Genomic DNA, 17,928 nt, shown 5'->3' with positions numbered 1-17,928 from the left:
AATGAGAGATGGATTAATTTTGAATCACTATTCATGAAACATGGGTCAATGAGTTTGACTCAAAATCACACAGTTAAGTCCTGATAGCAATATCACAATTTGACTTACTGTGGAAATTATATCCTACATATCAATTGATGAACTTAAGGGGCTTTCTAATGAATGGTTCATAAGGCACAACACTTGGTGAAGGTTTTTCAAATGGGGTTGCAAGCTTTGGGTTTAACCATGGAGGAAACTTTGTAGTTAAGCACCCTTAGGCTAGAGTAGTACTGGGATGGGTGACCTCTTAGTAAATCCCAGTGCTTCACCCCTATGAGCATCACCTAGATCCAATGAGTGCTAAGTGTTCCATTTATTCTCATGAGAGATGGATTCATGTTGAATCACTACCCATGGAACATGGGTCAATGAGTTTGACTCAAAATCACACAGTTAAATCTTGATAGCAATATCACAACTTGACTTACTATGGAAATTATCTCCTACTTATTAATGGGTAATATTATTCTACCCTAGGATTGAAATGCTTTTTTAATAAGATCTCTTCAGTTTCATATGTTACAAGTGAGAGATGCCCTACCTTTGCAAAATGTTCTTGTAATGGTTGTCCCTGAAGATATACTCTCTGAGCATCATATCTTGATTGTAGATCATCCAAGTCAATCTTTTCATGTAATACAAGTTTAGGGTTTAGCATAAAAACATCTATGATCACCTCAATTGTTACCCTAAAGAGGTTATCTTAGTATGGTTCTTCACAAACCTCATTATAGGATCATATCATTTTTCTAATACTATCAACAAATCATCATCCATGAAAACACCAGGGACAACCAAATCTCCAATGTCAAACTCCTAGACATTGCTCACGAGTGTCTCATTATTCCTCTGTGAAAACCACTTCCTAAGTAATTCCGAACCACCTATTGATGTCTCTGCATTCATTAACTAGTTTCCTTTATCATAGAAACCCTCATTAATTACCAATCTAGGGTGCTTGGGAACCATTTCCTTTCCTTTGGTTGTTTCATTAGTAGAAAGGGGTAATTGTTTGAGGAAATTGCCATGCACATTCCAATGTTGATAATCCATCTTTCCTAAAAAATATCTTTATGGATGCATTTTTATCAATTCAAAAAATATATAAAATAGGAAGTCTCCAAGCAACAACAATTTAGGAACTTACTCAAATATTTTTCAATCTTAGCCAGATGATTTTTTCACAATAATTCATAATATGGAAACCAAAAAATCCAAACTCTAGTTCACTATCCCTTAACTATCTTTCACTTTGTAACAAGTTATGGAGTAAATTATAGACTTTATGTAGAATTCATTCACATCAGGTTGCTTGAAAAACCATTAATGCTCTAACAATCAAATTGTGTATATTATGCTAAGAATTTGAAAATTGGTCATTGATTTGGGTAGAATCTGAGGACTATGATTCAAACTTCAAAATTGCATCAACTTTTACCTAGTGGGATACATGTCAAATTCTCACATTCTTGCTTTAGTTAAAACTTTAACACTTTTATTATGTGAGAATATGACCACCCTTGATCATTGTTCTTCTAACGATCAAGAGCATCCTTGTTTTCTTAACATTCTATTCAAGAAATGGTTCCACTAAGACATGCATCATCCCCTTGCATTCTCACTTTGGTTAAAATCTTTGCATCTTCATTATGTGAGAATGTGAATACCATAGACCCTTAGGTAATGGATGGTTAAGATCTCTTCCTGGTACTATATTCAAAAAATTGGCCCATAGGGACATGTGGCAAGTCCTTGCATTCTTGCTTTGGTTGAATCTCAAACAACTATATTTTGTGAGGATGTAATAGCCATTGATCTTAGCTTGATCAAATGGATTGTTAAATTATTAACCTTTTTTAGATCCAGTGCTCAAAGAAAATAAAAAATTGCCATCTAGTACTCTATACCGATATCATCCCTTTTGTAACTCATAACACAAGCTGGTCCCACCAACTTCACATCTTGAATTCTCTCATTCTTGCCTCAGTTAAAAACCTTGTACTTTGAATTTGTGAGAATATGAAAACTATGGATCTTCATCTAAATCTATGGTTGAGTAAAGTGTTCATTATTCAAGATTTTGAACATAATATGGGCCACAAGGACACTTGTCAGCTTCTTGTATTGTCACATTTTTTGTACAGTGTGTATCTTCATTATGCGACAACATAAGGGCCATCAATATACCTTTTTGATCAATGGTTTATAAAATACATTTTCTTCCATGTGTTGGGGACCCATAAGGACACATGGAAATCTCTTTCATTGTTGCTTTCTTTAAAGTTTTAACAACTCTATTTTTTGAGGATGTGATAGCCATCAATCTTGGCCAAATCATAGGGTTTTTATAAAACTATTGATTTCCATACTCTCTTAGGTCCCACAGAACAAGTTTCACTCCCTCACTTTCTTTCTTTAGGTAAATAAACTACATCTTCAAACTATAAGATTGTGATATCAATAGATTTTCAAGGAGATCAATGGTTACAATAATAACTCACCATGAGGATTATAAATAAGCAATTTGTAGAAGAGGAGCTAACCACAACCTAACTATAGGTTGAAACAGAGTCATGGGTTAAGGAAATAATCCAACTTCATGAAAGAAATAAAAAATAATAGAAAAACCTTATAGAATAAAAACTTAGAAAGTTACTAGGGTTTTTCAAAGTATTTAACATTAATATTCAAGGTTCAATTCAAATTTCCCGCCCTAGCAAAGGGTATGACTATTAGATTTTTTCACAAATATTGCAGAAAATTGTGAGATAATGGGGTATAAAAACTAGGGTTTTTCCTAGGGTAAAAAATACATGAAAAATGCAAACCATAATTGATCAAATAGTTAAAAATAGATTTTCACGATAAATATTCAAGATTTTTAACAAGATGAAAAACCAAGACAACACTTATAAACCACCACAAATATAGAAATATGCCCTCTCTTTGTCCTTTGTAAACCAAGAAAAAAATCCATACTGACATCCTCCCATAACTTCTCTAGTATAGGCAATAGCTGATAAAAGCCCATATTCCACTTCACTCATTTTTCCATCTAACGCACTCTACAACTTTGTACAAACTTCTTGACATATTGCTACAATTGTGGCCAATAATAATTCTCAGCAACCAAAGAAATGGTTTTATCTCTACCAAAATTTTCATTAAATCCTCCACCATGCTTCTGCTTCATGAGGTTCTCTCTCAACAACCCACTTCCTTTGAAAAACATACCATATTGGATTATGAAATCCAACCACTTTGTCCTATTAAGTGTAACAAGTTCTATACAAAATTTCCAAGCTTCATCAAAATCAGGATACTTAGGATACAAATTTTTGAGTTCATTGAACCTAACCACCTCAATCTACATCTATGTTAGCAAAATTTGTCTTCTACTAAGAGATTATAAAACCATATTAGACTTCCTACTCCCATGTTTTAAAATAGATGTATAAATTTGTAAAAATTTAACTCACTTCAAATGCCTTTGGTTCAATTTTCCTTGACTACTCAAATATTGTAAATCTTGAAGATTAATGTACAAAACAAGCTCCTTAGGAAGAAGATAGTATCTCACTTATTCAATGAATAAAATATAGCATAAAATTCTAGATCATAAACAAAATAATTTCTTTTTGCATGATTCAACTTCTCACCAAATAAGCAACAGAGCTACCTTCTTGGATCAAAATAGCTCATTATTTTTCTCAAAGGTCCACAAATAATACTAAAATCTCTGGTGAACTTTCTATAAAAACTAGTCAATCCATGAAAATATCTTACCTTAGTTACATTCCTTGAAGTAGGCCATTCAAGGATATCCTTCACTTTCTCAAAGTCCACTTTAGACCTTTTGTTGAAACTACAAATATGAGGTACACCAACTCCTTCTTCAGAAAACTACACTTCTTTAGATTTATCATCAATTTTCCTTCCCTCAACTTATCAAACACCTTATGAATATGCATTAAATACCCCTACATTTTCTTTGTAAATATCAAAATATAATTTAGGTAAGTAATGGAAAACTTACCCAAAAACTCCTTCAGTACCTCACTCATTAGCTGCATAAAAGTGCTCTATGAATGGGTTAGCCCAAAAGGTAGGACTAAGCACCTGTATAAGTCCCCTTGTCTTGAAGGAAGCCTTCCATTTATCTCCTTTGATATGAATTTGATGGCACCCACTCTTCAAATCTATCATTGTGAAATACACAACTCTAAACAAATAGTCCATAATATCATCCATTCATGGTAATGGAAATCTTTACTTGACTTTGATCTTGTTGATAGCTTAAAATTTTATACACACCCTCCATTATGCATTTTTATTAGGTGCAAATACTATTGGTGCAACTCATGGACTCATACTCTCTCAAATCAACCCCTTCTGCAATAACTCATACACTTGTATGTTCAACTCCTCTCTTTCTATTGGTGTAATTCTATGTGTTTCCTTTTTTTGAAAACTGGCTATTGGAATCAAGTCCATCTATTGAGTGGTCTTCCTTATAGGTGCTAACCCATCTAATACATTATCATATACAATATCCAAAAACTTCTCCAACAAATCTATAACTTTTGTAGTGATGAAGGGCCAAACCACCCATACCAACTCACAATCAAGATCAAAACAATATGGAGATAGAGAGATGAAAAAATTCTTCATAAAGCATCCATTAATACTTGAAATTCATTAGAAGAGATTACATTTGAAGAGCTTACAATTCAAGAACTTACACTTGAAGAGCTTCTATTTCTGAACTTGATTACAAATGATAATAAGCCTTGCTTAAATAGGCACTTCTAACCCAAGACATTACAAACACAACCAATGTGGGATAAAAGGTAAATACAACTACCTTTGAATAAATATTAAATTCCCACCCAAACACAACTAAGCACCCAACAAATATTAAATACATGATTTAAGGAGCTTTCCACAAACTTCTAAAATGCCACCTACACACCTCGATTAATGGAATGAAAATTATTTTTTATTATTTTTCTATTTATGCCACCCATGCACCTTGAAAATAGAAATTCCTCTTTTCTCCATTTTTCTTATTTTCAATTTTTTCTTTCTTTCTATTTTCGTCACTTTCTCTCTCCTCTACAATATTTTTTCTTTTTTCTTTTTTCTTTTTTCCTTTTCTCTCTCTCTCTTTTTTTTTTTTTTTTTTGTGAATAAATAATTTTCCCATGCAAGATGCTCCTGCATCAGACTCCCCTAGTAGATAGAAAAGTGTGTCCCACACTTTGATGCCAAAAGAAAGATATAGAACCATCTTCATCTTCACCACAAGCTTCCACCTCAATAGGGACAAGAAAACCAACATGCAAATCTTTGACATTTGTTTTGCTGATGCATGATGCTCCTACATCTGACTCCCATGGTAGGAAAAAAAATTTGTGAGTATGGATTCACAAAATAAAGTAGCCACTATTGACAAAAAAAAATTATTTTTTTTTCTCTTCCTCCAACACATAGCTGCAACAAGTGTTTACTGCTGAAATCTCTCTTTTGCAATGAACTCTATCCAAGTATAAATCTCATCCTCATTCAATCTTGTTGAATTAATCACACCTGTAATAAACCCATCACCATACCAATCTTCCTTTGCATGCCACACATGACTAACAAGATCCTCATGCAAACCATTATCAATATCTTTTAAACTCATATCAAAGACAACATCCCATGATTCATAAGAATTTACCTCATTGACATCTTCATCTTTGCTTGCCTCTTTTATGTCATCAACAATGCATGTAACTACTTCTCCAACTAAGGCACTATAATTCTCCTCTGTTGCTGCAATCTTCAAATCATCTTGATCTATTTCAGGTTCATAAATCTTGTCATCTTCATGCTCTTCCTCTTCTCTTTCATCTTCTTCAACTTTAGGTTCACAAATAATTTCCTCTTCATCCTCTTGCTCTTCTTTTGTACCACATGTCTCATACTCCACTGGATCTTCTTTCTTTTTTGCATCCAAGGAATTATCAACATCTCTTTTCCGGTAATGCACTCTTTGTTTCTGCAACTTAGCTTCTAATTCATTCACTTGCTTCTACAAATCAACTATCAATGCTTCTTGATTTCTTTCCCTAATTTTCTCTAGTTGAGGAATCCTCAAAATCCATCCAATCACAAAAGTCATTTCTTCTTTCTCTTCTCCATAATCAAGTCTTTAGAAGAAAAATCTAGTGCAACACAAGAACCTTGTGCAAACTGCCTCACAGTCAGCGATCTGTCTACACAATCAAGAACTTCTTGACAAACTTCACCCAACTCAAGGTCCTAGTGCAAACTGCCTCACATTCGGTGATCTATCTACACACTCAAGAACTCTCACTCTGATAAACTTCACCCAACCAAGGTCCTAGTACAAACTACCTCTTACTTTGGCGATCTTCTTGTACACTTAGGAACTCCTACTCTGATACCACTGATGAAGGGCCAAACCACCCATACCAACTCACAATCAAGATCAAAACAATATGGAGATAGAGAGATGAAAAAATGCTTCATAAAGCATCCATTAATACTTGAAATTCATTAGAAGAGATTACATTTGAAGAGCTTACAATTCAAGAACTTACACTTGAAGAGCTTCTATTTTCGAACTTGATTACAAATGATAATAAGCCTTGCTTAAATAGGCACTTCTAACCCAAGACTTTACAAACACAACCAATGTGGGATAAAAGGTAAATACAACTACCTTTAAATAAATATTAAATTCTCACCCAAACAAAACTAAGCACCCAACAAATATTAAATACATGATTTAAGGAGCTTTCCACAAACTTCTAAAATGCCACCTACACACCTCGATTAATTGAATGACAACTATTTTTATTATTTTTCTATGTATGCCACCCATGCACCTTGAAAATAGAAATTCCTCTTTTCTCCATTTTTCCTATTTTCAATTTTTTTTTTTTTTCTTTCTATTTTCGTCACTTTCTCTCCTCCACAATTCTTTTTTCTTTTTTCTTTTTTCCTTCTCTCTCTCTCTCTCTCTCTCTCTCTCTCTCTCTCTCTCTCTCTCTCTCTCTCTCTCTCTCTCTCTCTCTCTCTCTCTCTCTCTCTCTCTCTCTCTCTTTTGTGAATAAATAATTTTCCCATGCAAGATGCTCCTACATCATGTAGGTACCTCTTCTACTTATTCTTTACCATCTTTTGGTATTACAACAAAAGACATATGATCATGCCTCATACCCTCTAGGAACTTCTTTCCATCAAAAAAACATACTCTAGAAACACTACATACCTTTCATACATATCCTTCAATGTCTCCAACTTATGTTTCACTCCATCCTTTGTTAGAGTGTAAGTATTTGCATGTCCATCATGTACATCCTACCTCTCAAACTTCCATGGCCTACCCAATAACATATGACATATGTCCATAGGTATGTTACAAAAAAGAACCTCATCTTAGTAGCTTCCAATCTTGAACTTCATTAGGTACTACTCATTAAAAATGACCTTGTTGTCATCCTACACCTAGGCAATACAAAATGGATGCAGATGTTTTTTCCTTTTGATATTTAACTTTGTGACCATATTTTTAGATTGTTAGTACTTACACCATCAATTATTACATCACAACACTTATCTTCATATTTACACCTTGTATGAAAAAGAGTCCTCCTTTGATTAGGTTCATTTTCACCACTCAATATGACTCTTCTATTAACTAGGATTTCTCCTCTTTTAATATCCTCAAAATGTGATGATTTGGCATCTTCATCAAAATTCTAACTATGGTCTAGCCTTCAGTTCTCCTATCTATCCTTTCTTGTCTCTCCAGACACTCAAAGGTCCTATGTCTTCTTATCCACAGTGAAAACATGTTCCACGAAAACCTCCTTTATTATTTTGATCATAGAAATACTTGTTTCCCTTCTAATTTTTATTTCTACTACTAGCCTCATCCTTCTTCTTCTGATCATCATTTTAACCTCCATAAAACCATCTGCTAGATCTTCTACTACTAGTCTTGTTATGAATCTTCTTGTTCAACCTTTCCTCAACTCTTAGAGAAAATGTAGTGCCTGCCCTTGTTCACATCTTTCTGGACACATTGTTGTTATTATTATCAGACTATGTTAGACTAGTTTTATGTTGATGGATTAGTAGTATTGTTTTGAGACTATCAGATTATGTTATGGATTCAGTGGATATATGATGAGATTATTTAGACTTTACATTTCATGTATGCATGATGATCATTATATTGCTTTCAGTTATGATGATGATTAGTTAGATAGTTTATTATCTCATGTGTTTATTATGGATACTTACCCCATACTTGCATGTGTATGGTGTGTGTGTTTGTTCTTATTGTATGGCGTTTATGATATGGTTAAGGAAGAGAGTCGTAGTCACCTGCTAGTTGGGATCTACACGAAGCACCACTTCCTGCCATTGCCTGTTTAGCTTAGTATTATATATATATATAGTATGTACATGCATGATTTTTATGCAAGTTACAGGTACCAAGTATCGACTTCCCTAAATTGCCAGGATGAGCGTACCCTATTGCACTATCTCAATGATAAGAGAAGGGAGATAAATTCTCAAGTCCAGATCCCAAACCCTTAAACCATTTGTCCTAGTGAGATAGGACAATTATCTGGATATTTTACCCACCGAATGTGTCGAATGACACATTTCATGATTTTTAACCCTTTAGACTGATTTTGTGTGAATTGTTCTATGATGGGTTTTCATATTTTATCTTGGAGGTCTATGGTGAATTTTCTATTAATTAAGTCTTAATAAATAGATTTAATTAATAAATTAATTATTTGGAGAAAATTAATATAATAACATGATCTTTGATATTTTGATTATAATTAATTAAATAAGAATTAATTGAGGAAAAAGAATTAAATAAAAGAAAACTAGAAATTAAAAATTAATAATAATTATAAAATAATAATAAATAAATAATAATAATAAAAGTTATAAAAATTAAAATGAAAGTTATTAAAAAATTAAATAAGAGTTATAAGCTTGCCTAGGAGTTAACGCACCTTTTCATTTCTCATATGTCAACAACATGGGGGTTACTGCACCAATTAAGCACATGGTGTCTACAACCTTATGACTCATCTAGAAGGTTGGAAAAGACACATGCTTAGTTGGTGACAACTTCTAGTTGTTTCTAGAGACATTCTAGGTGCTTCCGGAGAGCTCTTTATATTCAGGCATTCCTAGAAGCTTAGATATAGTGTTTGGAGAGCATTTTGGAGCATTGGAGGACTCGAGAACTTTGGAGAAGGGAGTTTCTTGCTCTGCGGATTTTTTGAGGAAGGGCAAATTAGCATCAGAATTCGAGTAGACTCTTGTGATTTTACTTATGCTATTTCTGCATCTTGCACTTCCTATCTTCTTCGTGTCTTCCATATGTCTTCTAAGGATTTTTCTATTTTGGTTGTATGCATTCTCAATACAAGTAGTTAAAATTTATTTGAGAAACCCTATATGCATAGATCTGAGGAGATTACAAGGCTAGGGTTTAAATTTATAGCCAAATCCATTAGCTGAATTATTGGGTAAATTTAGAGATCAACTAGTTTATAGAAAAATTCTAAAAATTGAAACCTTTAAATAAATTGTGCATATGTTCATTGTAAAATATACATGTTCATATTTTTAAATCTGCAAACATATATATATATATATATATTATATGTTGTGATACTTGATAAAACTCTGAATATATATATACACAGAGATATATATATATATATATATATATATATATATATATATATATATATATATATATATATATACGCATATACATTTATATATATACATATATATATATATATATACATATATATATCTATATACATACATATATATATATATATAATTGAAAAGTTGAGTGACATATATCGCAGCATGCGAATTTATAAAATTGCATCACAATTTACGTTTTTAAAGAAAACGTTAAAAAAGTTTTATTTAGAAAAAAATGATTCGCACATTGCATGTGGGTGGGGAGGGCCAAGCCCGTATCCCCACCTCTGCACTGTGACAATGGCTAGTGGCACTACTGTTGTGGGTTTTGCGACCTCTGTCACAGGCCTATGACAGCAGGCACGCACGGTACCACCATGCAGTGGCATTTTTATTATATGCGGTTTCAACTTTGTTAAAACGCATTTTGTCATTCATTTTTTATTTTTATAAATGTTGGTATTATTAATATACATTTATATATTTATGTATGTATATATATATATATATAAGTATATATGTATAACTGGTTATGAACAATTATTATTATATTTAAAAGGTCATTCTTCTGAAAGATAAATGATAATCTGTCAAATATTATAAGATAGCTTAATTAAACTTAGTTTAATTAAGGTTAAATCGAAGTTTTAATTATGCAATTTATTGAATTGATATTTGATTTTGGAACTCCATAGGAGTCAATTTTGAACAATATTTATATAAACAATATAATTAGAAAATTGATTCTAAGAGTTATAGGGAGAAACATTTATCCATCTAAACAATACATGGGTTGGAAAAAAACATACAAGTGATTCTCCATTCATTATCTAAAATTGGAAACGTAAACTGAGACCTCTACATTTAATTCAATGATGTAATTTTTAGCAAAACCAAAACATGTGCTTGCATTGTGTTTTCTATATGCTATTTGTTTTGGGTTTTGGGTTGACTAGTGTTGACCAGTTATAGAACTTCTACCAGAGGCTTGGGTGTTATGATTGTGATGTCATGATGATGTCTTATTTTTTATCTTTATAAACCCAACCATGGTTATGTGATGGAATGCTCTATGTAATGTTTGTAATTAATAATTGTTATAGTTGAGATTCATATGTATGAGATACTTGATTTAACCAATTTTTAGTCATCGATTAATTATCCTTGGTTATTTTTCAGTCGCCATGATGGGACTAAAATGTTGATTTATGATGCCATGTTGTGACATGTTTTGACTCAACCATTTTGGAGTCTTCGATCAATATGATTTAAGATATATTTTGGTTATTGACAACCAATAGATACTTTTGATTATCAATGATGCTTCAATTGCCAATAGAGAGTTGTTGTGGTCATGATTTTCTATGGATGCTTGCTCATAGAAATTTGATGCTTTTATTGTGCATATTTGATGTTCCTATTATGGACTATCTTTTGTGATTTTGAGATTTATGATTCCATGAGCTTAGGGTAGGTTATCTGCTTGTAGTGATGGGAAGTGGCTTGCAATGGAGACCGGGGCCCTAAGAAGTTGCTAGGGTAACTCATTGTAAGTTGGTTAATAAGTGAAAACATTCACACCTAATACTAACTAAATGAACCTAAAAAGATAATTGTTTTGTTCTCACCCATGCCTTGAGTGCTTGTACAAACTAGGATGGGAGTAGAGAGAATGCATGGTTGCAACCTTGCATTCCATAGTATGCCTTGTCAGTATGAGAGGATACTAGTGGCTGCATGAGGATTAGTAGGGACCTGTGGAGTTTAGCTAACTACCAAGGTAACTTCTACATGATATATGTGATGACACTTTCCTGCTTGCATAGTAGGTTCCTACATGTCTTTGTGTGCCTCTGGGAATTAGATGTCGATTTGGTGTTTGGAACCTTTGAGTTAGTATACTTTTAGCATTCTTGGACTTATAGAAATTTATGCTTGTGATTTTGGATAGCTTGTTTGGGACTTGAGATTATCTCCTCAGTACGGTGGGAGTCGACCACTTAGGTACCATGCGGTTGGGTGGTAGTGTTTTTCCACTCTTATCATTTGAGATTTATTAAGACATCGTGGCTGATGTGTCCTTCATGATGGTGGATATGTATCCTTTCTTTGATGATTAGCATATTCTAGATGATGTTATCTTATGCTTATATTTGCATGTTAGATTACTTTCTACATATGATGTAGTATATGTTAGGAGTAACATTCCTACTATGTTAATACTGATGATCTGTTCGGTGATTTGGAATGTTATGCACGAAGGGATGGCTAGGGCCCACGATGGTCTAATGATGCTATTAACTATTGGGAGGAACCATGCACTTAGTTTATTATGTTTGATCTTTTATGATAGATGTCTATATCTTCTAAGATGATGTATCATGGATTAGAATAGGATGATGTACTTTATTCCACATATGTATGTTCTTTTAAGTTTTTCATACCCTGTGACTTGTATAGTGGATGATTGAGCATTTAGAAATGTAATGTATAAACATTGGAATTATCATTATTATTTCATGTGGTTGATGTATTAGATGGATTCAATAATGTTAGTTTATTTAGATGTAATTCTATGTTAAGGGATCCTTAACGAATGTAATCTATTATGTATTTTATGATTATGGTTATTGCTATTGCTTCCGTTATAGTGCATAATTTATAAGTGGTATTTACTTTCATGTTTTTTTTTAAAAAAAATGCTACCAAACTTAGTGAAATTCTAGGTTAATTCTTTGGATCCCTTGGTAGGGCATTACATTTTGGTATCAGAGCCCGAGTTTCTACATTGGGAGCTCTAGGTATTTTGGAACAACTAGAACTTTGAACTCTTAAGTGTATCTCTTCAACTTGAAAACTAGGTGAACTAAAATAGAACCTAAACTATTACTTTTATATTTTTCATACTTCAACACTTAGTTTCAAAACTTAAAATTTTACTTAAATCTAAACATAGACAAAACTAAAACTGAACTTAGTCTATTGCAAAAATCTGTCTTCTTATTGTAATAGTACTTTGTACTGTTGTAGGATGGCATCTAGGACTAGGTCTTCTATTAGAGGCCATGGTAGAGGCCATGGTAGAGGTCATGGTCGTGGCAGAGCTATCAGTGTCCATGAGTCTACCCATGAAGGATATGCTCATGATGAGAGCAGAGGAGAGCACGCTAGTAGGCAGTAGGAAGAGAGTTGTAGAGAGGACCAAGCTGAGTCTGAAGAGGTTAATTTGAGATAGATGATGTAGACTATTCTTGAATGTCTACCTCTTGTTCAAGATCAGCCTAAAGCACATCAGACAGAACAATAACATAGACCTAGGTCTAGGAGCCCTCGGAAGGATCGTCAGAGGTCCATTGTGTCCACTCAAATGAAGGATCTTTTGAGATGCAAGGTCAAGCCTTTTAATGGGTAAGGTTCTAGTTATGTGGCCAAACAGTGGCTTATTTCCCTCGACAAGATTTTTTCCATGTAAGATTTTGACAGCAATATTAAGGCAAGATTTGCGATCACTAATTTGGAGAATTTTGGGGCCACTTGGTGGACAATTGAGGAGAAGAAGCTGGGAATCGATATGAGCAATGTCACGTGGGAATTATTCTTAGAGAGTTTTTGTGAACAATTCCTACCAGAGGAATGGAAGTAGCAAAGGGCAGATGAGTTTCATAATCTCATACAGTATACTATGTCAGTGACCGAGTATGAGCATAAGTTTTATGAGCTCATGTCTTTTTCAGGATTCAATGAAAATTCAGCTCAATTGACACAAAACTTCATTAGGGGTTTGAATAACCGTATAATTGGGGGTGTCAAGGTATTTGAGCCAAAAACCCTCAAGGATGTGGTATGTTGAGCTATCCTTGTTGAGCAAAGTGTCAACCTTGGTCAAGGAGGTCTTGTAGGAGCACCAGCAACATCAAGATCTAAAGGCAACTGCAATTCAGGTGGTAACAGGAAGCCTTATTTTTCTAAGGGGAAACAGTATCAGTAGTAGTCTCAACAGAAGTAGTAGTAGAAGGGATCGAATTCTCAAGCTCAAGGTGGTGGCAAAGGTTCTAACTCCAAGAAGAACTACAATGCTCAACACAATAAACAAAATCAATCTAATCAACCAGCTCAGAGCAGTCAGTCTTTTGTTAGCAGGAACAGCTGTCAGTAATCAAATGTACCACCTATGGGTAAAGAATTTGGCAGAAATATAAAAAAAAATTCATGTGGTTAGATTGGACATTATGCAGCTCAGTGTCCACAGCAAGCACCTCAGTTTTCAGCACCTAGGCCTACAGCTTCAGAGCCTACAATTGGTGATGTAGGTAGAGCTCATAGAGTATTTGTAGCAGTAGATCACCATCAGGCAGATCATCAGGGAACAATGGTTGAGACCACAGGTGCTATTTGAGGTATATCTCTTTCAGTATTGTTTGATTCAAGAGCTACATATTCATTTATTTCACCATCTATAGTTTCTAAGTGTAAGCTAGATGCGATGAAGCAAGATCATGGTTGGCAAGTGGAACTAGCCTCGGGAATTAAGGTCTCCATAGATTCTGTAGTTCATAAGTGTGTGCTTAGTTTAGGAAGCTTTGATACTATAGTGGATCTTCAAGTCATACCCCTTGGTTCCTACAATGTGATTTTAGGCATGGACTAGCTTGGCTCTCATAGAGCTAGTATAGATTGCAGGAAGAATATTATTATGTGCCAAGATGACCAAGGGAATGATGTGAAGATAGTTGGGATACCAAGGCCTATATCTCTACAGATGATTTTTGCTATGCAGTTGAAGCAGAGTTTCCGTAAGGGATGACAGATATTTGCTATTATGGTAAATGATCTTGATGAGGAAGATCCTGTAAGGAAGACTTTAGATCACTCAATTTTATAGGAGTACACAGATGTCTTTCCAAGTGAGATTCTAGGCATGCCTCCAAAGAGGGACATTGATTTTAGTATTGATCTTATTCTTGGAGCAGAGCCTATCTCTAAAGCTCCTTATCATATGACTACACAAGAATTGGGTGAGCTACATCTTCAGCTAGAGGAACTTCTGGCCAAAGGGAGCATTCGACCTAGTGTATCACCATGTGGAGCTCTAGTACTCTTTGTGAAGAAGAAAGATGGTTCTTTGCACCTTTGTATTGACTACAAATAGTTGAATAAGGTGACTATTAAGAATAGGTATCCTCTACCAAATATTGATGACTTATTTGATTAGATCAATGGAGCCACAATATTCTCCAAGATTGACCTTAAGTCAGGATACCAACAGCTTCGCATTAAGGAAGCCGATATTCACAAGACCACTTTTCAAACTTGCTATGGGCATTATGAGTTCACAGTGGTACCTTTTGGGTTGACTAATGCTCCATCAGTTTTCACAAGTTTGATGAATGGAGTGTTCTAATCTTATCTGGACAGGTTTGTATTGGTTTTTCTTGATGACATATTGATATATTCTAAGACTTAGAAGGAGCATGAGGAACACTTGCGATTGGTTTTGCAGTGTTTAAGAGACAATCACCTTTATGCCAATGCAACTAAGTGCAAATTCTTCAAATCAGAGTTTGGTATTTAGGGCATGTCATTTCAGGTGATGGTATTTCAGTGGATCCTACAAAGATTTAGGCAATAATAGATTGGCCTACACCAACTAATGTGTCAAAGATTCGTAGTTTCATGGGCCTAGCTAGTTATTATCACATATTTGTCCAAAACTTCTCTAGGATAGCACATCCTATCACTTCTCTTTAGAGGAAAGGAAAGAAGTTTATTTGGATGGAGAAATGTGAGGAAGCATTTCAAAAGCTCAAGGAGCTTTTGACTAGTGCACCGATCTTAGCAGTACCTGATCCAGAAGGTGATTTCATGGTGTGTATAGATGCTTCTCTTGAAGGGATTGGGGTAGTTCTAATGCAAAATGGATGGGTAATTGCGTATGAATCACGTAAGCTCAAGGATCATGAGCTAAATTATCCTACACATGATCTTGAGTTAGCAGCAGTAGTTCATGCTTTGACAAGGTGAAGGATGATGAGTTGGTAGCACAAAATTTTAGGTAAATTATTTTTGGTTGATTATAAGAGGATTCTTCATGATGTTTCTATAAGAAACAAGATTAGGGGTAGATTCATTGAATCTTACCTAATCCATTTGAACTAAAATTAGAAGTGGGAAGGTAAAAGTGGGAAAGTATTCCAGACTTCTATTTAAGGAGTTACAGATCAAGAAGCAAGAGTTTCCAAGTTGAGTGGTTGGTTGGATGTAAAGGTGAAGGCATCAAGAGGGAGGAATAGAGTATAGAGAATTTTCTTCAATAGGTGACCATAGAGGTGATTGCAATAGTACATCAAGCATGGAGACTCTAGGAGATGAAGCTTGAAAGGAGAACAAGCTATCAAAGTTACAAAGAATGAAAGCTAGGCAAATTTGTGAGCCAAATCAAGATCTAAAATCTACAAATTATGTTGTGAGTTGTATCAGATTGAAACCCCTTGTTTTTACTCTCTAACAATTGTATCAATTAGGGTAAAATCCTATGGACTTAGGTTGTACCAAGAAGGACTTATAAATTCTAAAAATTGGTATCAGAGAAAAGTTCTCACAAGAAGGAGCCTAACAGCTTGGAGAAAAGATATGGAAATGGAAGTCTACAAACTTAGAAATATCATAGAGAATTAGGTAATCGATGTACAACTTTCTCTACAAACCTTGGAAGAAGCAAGATAAGAACTGAGAAAATCCTTAAAGAGAAGAAGAGATATTGCCATAGATGAGAATGATACACAATACAAGGACATTGACAACTCAAATTTTTTTGCAAATGAAGATTCCAAAGAGTTTGATCTAGCAATAGTAGACTTGATGGAGAAGAATAGAGCTCAAGTAGAAGAAATTAGAACTCTCAAGATTGAACAAGAATCACAAGCCATGATGCTTTGTGAGGTAACTGAACAGAAGAAAAGAGACATTGGAGATAAGGTTATGCTAGAAGACAAGAGAAACCTTTCTAACAATTTGGAAGAAAATTCAATTGAACTTGCAAGAATTTCAAACATGCAACTAAACACCCTAAGTCAAATGATGAATGCACATCATGAACTAAATGTCAAGGACATTAAGATCTCTATTATAAAGATGCAAAATGAACAACTACAAAATGACCTAAAAAGAGAGAAGGATATTGTAAAAAGCTTCAACAAACCAAATGAGGTCATTAAGTACTTTGAGCAGCTACCAAAATCACCAAGGGCTAGCAATGATACTATAGGACTAGGATACACTAGCACTAAATAGGGAGAGTCATCCAAGACTACATAAGAAAGGAGTAACAAAGGTAAGATCACTAAACCTACTTGTCATTTCTATGGTAGAAAAAGGACATACCTCTAGTGTATGCAAGAGCAAGAATGCCCATCAGCATGACAAACCTAAGAATGTGAGCCCTATCATAAGTGCAAAAAGTAAGGACATCAAGCACATGACTATAGGACTAGGACTATCAAAATACTAAGATTTGAAGGTCACTGCTACAATTGCAAGAAGTATAGACATAAAGCTTTTGAGTGGAGATCAAATCCTATGTGGACACCTAATCAGCTAGCAAGGAGAAATAACCATGGACATTACTACAATTGGGACTACAAAACTAGGTATAGCTACCATTACTATCAAGAATATGGACACATCCCTAAAAATTGCATCAAAACACATTTCAGTAGAAATGACAACAGATGGCTCAACCAAACTACATGCTTCAGTTATTTGAAGACTAATCATATCAGCAAGAGTTGCCCAACAAGGTCAAAGGCACCCAACTTAGAGATTAACAAAGGAAAAGGAAAAGTGCATGTTGAACACATCAAAGGAGAAATGAATAAGACATGGAAGAAGAAAGATAGGAGTAGCACATCAAATGAAGGAATCACTTCACCTAAAAGGTCAAGTGGTCACACTTCATCAAACTAAGCACAAGAAAGCATGTGGAACTGATATACAAAGCTTTATCATACATCATTTCCCAAACAACCAAGTACTAAAAAGAGGAGATCAGCATGAATAGAGATGCAAAGTCAAAACTTCAAATTTTCATCAGTGTTGCTAAGTTAGAAAAAGTTGTCTTCA

Source organism: Cupressus sempervirens, chromosome 8 (assembly GCF_028749045.1).
Source record: "Cupressus sempervirens isolate cs-2001-9-10 chromosome 8, ASM2874904v1, whole genome shotgun sequence".
Lineage (NCBI taxonomy): Eukaryota > Viridiplantae > Streptophyta > Pinopsida > Cupressales > Cupressaceae > Cupressus > Cupressus sempervirens.
This window is presented reverse-complemented; position numbering follows the sequence as displayed.